At 36.7% G+C, this 7405-nt stretch overlaps 1 non-coding gene across 1 annotated transcript; it reads left to right on the top strand.

Moving 5' to 3' along the window:
• The first annotated feature begins 1489 nt into the window (after window positions 1-1489).
• LOC124886796 lies at window positions 1490-1596 on the top strand. The gene has a single exon (XR_007044204.1). It is a non-coding gene; the product is annotated as a small nucleolar RNA R71 (small nucleolar RNA).
• Window positions 1597-7405: the final 5809 nt, after the last annotated feature.

Here is a 7405-nt window from a genome sequence, read left to right on the forward strand (position 1 = left end):
GGAATGGGCATCGTAAAATAAATAGAACAACTGGATCAGCTTCAAAATCAAGAATAATAAAGTCTACTGGAAAAATCAGTGATTCCACTTGCACTAAGACATCTTCAATAATTCCATCAAGCCTAGAAAAGGGACCTATCATCCAACTGCAAAACAATGGTCATGGGTTTGGGACTCCCAAGACCCATTTTTTGGAATCAAGATGTGGGCATAAGACTGATGCTCACCCACAAATCACACAATCCACAAGCACTAATGGCCTACCTAATAGTGATCTGCAAAGTAAAACTACCTAGATTTTTTAGCTTTGTGGGAAGTTTGTTTTGTATCTTGGATGTGCACTCCTCAATAAGTAAAACTATAGCATACTTTGTCAATCGATTCTTATTTTCCATAATGTCTTCCAGATACTTTGCATATTTTGGGACACTCTGTAGAATATCAATAAGAGGAATATTTACATGAACCTGCTTTAAGAGATCCAAAAAACTTTTTGTAACTTGTCTCGTCTTGGTGTTTTTGCTGCCTTTGAGGAAGGGTAAAGATATAGTCTTCTTCTCTACTTGAATTTCATCACTTGTAGCTTTTTCTTTAACCTCTTTCTCCTCTTTCTTTTTAGGATAATTATTAGTAGTTGTGGACTAACCTACTCCAACTCTACCTTCTTTAACTGCAAACCATTCCTTATTGTGACTAAATTTACCTTCTTTAGACTTCCCTCTGTATCACTAAGTAGACCTCTCAAAGATCTAGTGTTTTGCGCACCCACAATCTGATCGAGTTGCAACTCTAAATTCCTCGTAATTAACTGTTAAATCTTCATATCTTCCTATTGACTCTATAAATCTGCTGTCATCTGGTCTTGATTAGCTAAAAGTTTCTTTAGCATCTCCTCTATATTTCTTATTTGAGTAGTGCCTTGATTACTTTGAATTTGTTGTTGTTGATTTTGTTATACTGGCCCCTTATACTTAGTATTATTCTATGCCTAATTTCCACTCCATAAGAAATTAGGATGATTCCTCCAGTTGGGATTATAGGTGTACCAAAGTTCTATTATCCCTGACAATTTTGATTCCCTACATAATTAACAGAATCTAGATTAACCGCACAAGCATCTGTTGCGTGCTTACTACTTCCCCAAACCTTACCCTAAGAATTTACTTGTTGGACTACATTAGTTGTGGCTGCTACTTGCGGAACCCCAAACATTATGTTGTTAAACTGAGTAAGCATCTGATTTGCATTGTTGTAAGCTGTGCTAATAAAGCAGTGAACTAATCTACCTCTAACACACCTGCAATCTTCTTAGGAGAACTTTTTAAGTCAGTATACTATTCAGGATTCCCTTGTGAAATCCTATTTAGCAGTGTTTACATATTCATCATAAGTCTTCTCAGGAGCTTGACCACCTGCTGTTGAATCTAAGAGAATGTTGGTATTTGGCTTTAACCCCTTAACGAAAGTATGAACAAGAACATTATTAGACTGATGATGATGAGGGAAATTTCTGAGCATCCCCTTAAATTTCTCCCAAGCTTGGTGGAGATTTTCTCATTCTTTCTACCTGAAACTCAAAATCTCGCTTCTCAAATGTGCAGTCTTCCTAGATAGAAAGAATCGAATAAGAAACTTCTGAGCTAGATCTTCCCAAGAAGTAACGGAGAGTAGTGGTTTAGCGTGTAACCACCTCTTCACTTCCCGAATTAAAGAAAAGAGAAAGAGAGTCTGACATAATTAGTATTCACCCCTACAGGAATGTAGGTAACACTTATTTCCAGTAACGCCTGTATGTGCTATTGTGGGTCCTCATGTGAAAATCCAGCAAATTACCCAGCCAAATTCAGTAACTGCACCATATTTTGCTTCAACTCAAATCGACCACCTGTCTCAAGCTTGCAAATACTATTTGTAGCATGGTTTGTAAGTGGGATTACCACCTCACAAACAGGTCTACCAGCTTCTTGAGCAGGAGCAACTGGAATAACCGAAATTGGAACATGTCCGATATTTGGATCAACTGGATCATTTGGATCAATAAGATTAATATCTCTGTGTTCAGCCATATGAACCTGCTGAATTGGATATTGAGCTCTTCGCCTCTGTTGAAATACCAGTTTTGGGTCCAAATAAGGCTCTACCAACTCTCTATCTCTCTCCAGTCTTATATTCAGCTAGTCCTGCAAAAAGTCCCCAATAAGATCAAGTCGTTAACACTTAAACTTACAATCAAAAACCAAAAATTTAGCAAATTACTAATTATACTAGTCCCTAGCAACGGCGCCAAAAACTTGTTACATTTAGATGCACACAAAAATATATGCAATCGTATAAGTAATAGAGTGACTTAGACAGTCGAATACCGTACCCACAAGGACTATGCAACTAGCAATCCAACTAACTTTAGTTTTAGACAAGGAGGTATTAAGTGTGTAATGCATCAAGATGATTTTTGAAGTTTTGAATAAAAATGTAAATAAATAAGAAATAACAATTTGTGACAATAGCAAAGCAAGCAGAGGTTGTAAATAGTAGTGATAAGAATTTCAGGGTTGAGGCACTTTTAACAATCTTACAAATCTCTATTCTTATGCAGTCTAGTTAGTTATCGGGCTGTTGATTCGTAGAGTTTATAACACGATCATAGTCTCCCGGCCTCTAATCCTCTACCTATATGAACCTTGAAACTACATCGTTGAGTGAGGATCTAATAATCCATTTAGATGTTTATGGCTATCTTCCTGCAATTGAACCAAACAAGGCTTTTAGGTATATCCCTATCCTAGATGCTAATTCAAATCATCTATTTTATAAAAGGATGAAAAACTTGATCCTTAATTTCTACTTTCTATCCTTCGATTTTCCTCCCGAATTCACATAGAAATATAGATTTATTCTAATGGTGGCCACTCATCAAATAGTAAGCATAAGAAATTAAGAACAACCCAGATGATAATCCAACAATAACTATGATAAAAAATGTCAAAAAGTAATCATGTTCTTGGCCTCAACCCCAGAACAAGTGTGTTTAGCAACTTATGTTTTAATTCAACATCATAAACAAATAATTACACATACCAAAAATTGGTCTTGAAAGAAAAAGGTTCAAAGAAATTCTAAGAACCCTAATAGAGAGATTTTGTTGTTTTTCCGCTGCTGTTGTGCTTTCCAAAGTATCTCAAGTATGATTGTGTGTTGGATTTTATACTAGGGCGACTTTACCTATGATGGAACAACCACCACGCCACATCAGATATTACATTGAGGAAGCACCGCATCGCATTGCATATCATGTCGTTTAGGTGGTGCGACGCATTGAGAAAGTAGTGCGTCGCATATAGTTCACGGCATCTCACAGGAAATTCACTCCAAAAATTTGACGAAGGCAATAATTCCTCTGTAGATAGTTGCTTTTCCATGCGCTTCATCCTTTCATGCATGCTTTCCAAACTCATTGAATTCCCACATCAATATAATCAATTCCATAGCATCAATCATCACTTGCTTCATATCAAGCAACCAATTTTGTCTAATTCCATTAGCAATTCACCCTGCATCAATAATCGCATTCGTTAGATAAGGAACATAATTAAGGCTTAAATAAAATAAGAATAACATAATTTAGCTCTTAGAACAAGTCCAAATATGGGTGAATATTGGCGATTGAATATATAAATATGCCCAAGATCACAATTAGTGAAACTTTATGGCATTTTCCTAGATAGACATTCTCCCTTGCTTGAGGGTCACAAATTCCTCCATCTTTGCTTCCCTTAACTCTTAGGGAAAGAAACGGTCTAGAAAAGCACCAAAGAAGGCATCCTACAAGGATGACTACTCTATGTCTCCTCTATCCCATCCCACTCTTTATGCCACTAATATGAAACCTTTTAAACCTGCTAAGCTGCCAAGTTTACCCCCTTTACATTGGTAGCCTGCATCACCCAAAATATCTTCTCCATATCATCTAAAGAGCCCTGTAGATCCTCCTACACCTTTACTCCAAAAAAAGTAGGCAGACCCATCTTCATAAATTGGCCAACCTTATGGCCTTAGTAGACAAAACACTAGGCATATCTCGCTCAGCCTGAGAAGCAACTAGTTTTCTAATAACATGAATAAACTGACGGGATTCCGCATTAGTCACCTCGCCTTGAGAAGGAATATTAGCAACTGGTTGAGCTCCAGAACTATCAAGGATAAGACAGTAAGATCGAAGATAAACCCTAGAAGTAGGATGCACCCCTTAAGCATTACCCTCAGATAGGATAAAGGAATTTTCTTGTATTCTAAATCTACGAGGAATGATCTGAAAAACAAACAAACAAGGATCAAAGAAGATTCCAGGAATGAGAGTACAAGCATGAAAATAGAATACCACAAAAGTGAAACATTCCTAAATGCGTTGTAGTCCTTCCCTTATGAGAGGGGCGCGCTATACATCCCTAAAAGAGACTTTACTCGACATTGCTTTGTGGACTCCCAATTGACAATGAACCTAGGATCTGAAACCAACTTAACATGACCCACCCAGAGGCCTTGTCGTAATGGGCGTCCTAAGTCTAACCGAGATGGGATGCCACCCCTGTTACCTAACCTAACCTCCAGCTACCTTCCCTGAGTAGGCTGAATTTCGAGTATGTAACAAAATAGTGCAACAACACATATAAAGACTATGAGAATAGATTACAACTATGATCGAAGCAATCGAGTCCAACCATTCCATACCACCAATCCAACAATACCAAAACTAGGGCTATAAACCAGGCCATAACCAAGGACATTCCAAAATATAATATAATTAATCCTAAAATAAATTATGACGAAAAAGTAAGAAATTATGTTCTATGATTCCAGCCTCCTAGCTTATTCTAAAGCCAAGGCTGACACCCATACCGATCCCGTCTATTCCAACCCATAGAAGTACCATAAAGCCTATAACAAAAAGAGTAATAAAATCTGGTTGGGACATGCTGCCAACCATAGCAAAAACCAATATCTAAAATAAAACCAATATGGCTAGGAATATCCATAACATGAAATGATGCCTTTCGAAAGGATAGAAGCTCACCACTTCAGTCCAAATACTGATCTCGAGTCAATCACTATGTAGAAAAAGTAGAACGGTCGATTCCTACATAGCATGGGTATGCAGCCACTAGTAAACGGGGTTAGTGAGTGACCGTTAGCATGATCTCAAGGTAAGGATAAAATAATGTCATTTATAAAATTAAGTAAAATTATCCATATGCATACAACCATACATACATATATATATATAACCATGCCCGAAAAAAGGACCGGGTTTACCATGCCTTTAAAATCTTTACCTGGGTTGTGTAGCTTTGTCGTCCTAAACCAACCATGGGCTATATAGGTTCAGCTCCCCCTGCTGAAAGGGCCCAGTCTGTGTAGCCGCACAACCAGGGAAGTATCCCATGGGATAACTAGTACATCCCCAAAATAAAGTATGACATCATGCACACGATCACCAAGACCAACATCATATCGGTAAATATGAGTTTCCAGTATTAGTCACCCCGGGACCTCCACCTTCAATAAATTTACAACACATTCCGCCAATATTGCCAAATTAAAACCAATTTCTAAATAACTAAATCATATCCATTTATTAACCAAGGCCATTGATATTGGTATCATCATACCAACCCTTACTTGCAAGTATCATCCATAGCCTACTATTTAGGTTTAAGAGAACTTTTAAGTGCCCTTATATTTACCATATTAAACAACTTAGGAGACTTTCATGTTCCTCACAAGCAAAACCAATTAGCCTTTAGCCTTTCCAAACCATTTAAACCATGCATAAATCCTTTACCAAGTTTGAAACATTCAAGAGTCCCATTAAAAGAAGTCAATGCAATGAACATATTTTTATAAGCATTTTGTCAAACACATTAGGGACATAATATGATAAAAACTAATTTCAATTACCAATAAACCATTTCCATTCAATATTATAATCCAAAACCATCATTAATGCATTAAAAGCATAATTAAGACCATGGGAAACAATCACCAAACATTTAACGTCAAAACCCCCAAATCATATTTCAAATCCAAAATTATGTAATAGTAAAATCATGAAAACATTCATATAAACCATGACTTTAAGTAAAATTAACAATGAGGGAAGAGAATATGTCTTAAATCAAGATGATGACGAAAATAAATTACCAAGACAAGCCCCAAATTGATTCCTTAGTTGAAAGCCTAGCTCCCCTTGCTCAAAAGCTCTTGAGAGAATTATGAAATGTTTAGGAAGAGTTTCTAAGTGTTAATGAATAGAATAATATGGTAAATAACCTCCCAAGTAGGTTATAAAGTGTGGGACCCTATTAGAATAAGTGAAGATATGTCCAAAATACCCCCACTTAAGTTGCACCAAAATCTCGTCACAAGGATACGATTGACCCTCACGAGTCATACCCTCCCAATACAATAGGTATCCACCACTCATAACCTGAACCTCCACCCTTAAACCAAACATTGTCTAGGAAAGGACTCATCTAACTGATAACCACTACATATGATCCGTATCCACAACCCATATCTTTGGCAGAATAAAATACTAGGAGAATTGGACACTGCCTACCATACGAGTCCCTGTTATGATTCGTACCCTATATGACGGCTCATGATGAGCCTCTCGTACTCAGATTCAACCTAAGTAACCAATTCCAAGATTAGTTTAAGGAGCCAAATGATCTGTAACCACCAATACGACTCGTATACCTAAGTCATATATATTCCAGTAATCGAAATCCTTCCCACCAACCAACATTGGTCAGTATACGACCGGACCATACCATCTATTCCTCAATTCACGGATCATACCCATGATTCATATTGGGTCCAGAGATCAAAATTCTAGGAAATTTTTTAAGGTCCAGAAACTAGGGTGTTTCTTATATGCATTGTTATCAATTTGAAGTTTGATTTTTATAAGATTGTTTACTCAAATTATTAAATGGAAAAAGGCCAAAAATACCCTTAAAGTATCCAAAATAGAGAAATAATAATCCTCCATTATTTTTTGGCTTAAAAATGCCCCTCCATTAAATATTTTGCTCAAAAACACCCCTCTCTCAAAGCACACCGCATGGATAAAAAAAGCCACATGGCCAGTCTATGTAAAAAATTACCTCATTTAATACCACTTGATCATAAGATCATAACAAGCCATAAAATATCCACAACAAGGAAAATTTGATTTTGGAAGTGAAATTTGGGATCAGTTTGATGGGTGACAACGAAATTCAAAATTGGTTGACCATGATGAATTTCAATGGTGACTCTTGTGATTCTACTAGTGGGATTGTTTATAGCATTTAAGTTTCATTTAATAAAAAGCACATTCCAGTGTACTAAACTCCTGCTATAT

Source organism: Capsicum annuum, chromosome 8, assembly GCF_002878395.1.
Source record: "Capsicum annuum cultivar UCD-10X-F1 chromosome 8, UCD10Xv1.1, whole genome shotgun sequence".
Classification (NCBI taxonomy): Eukaryota; Viridiplantae; Streptophyta; class Magnoliopsida; order Solanales; family Solanaceae; genus Capsicum; species Capsicum annuum.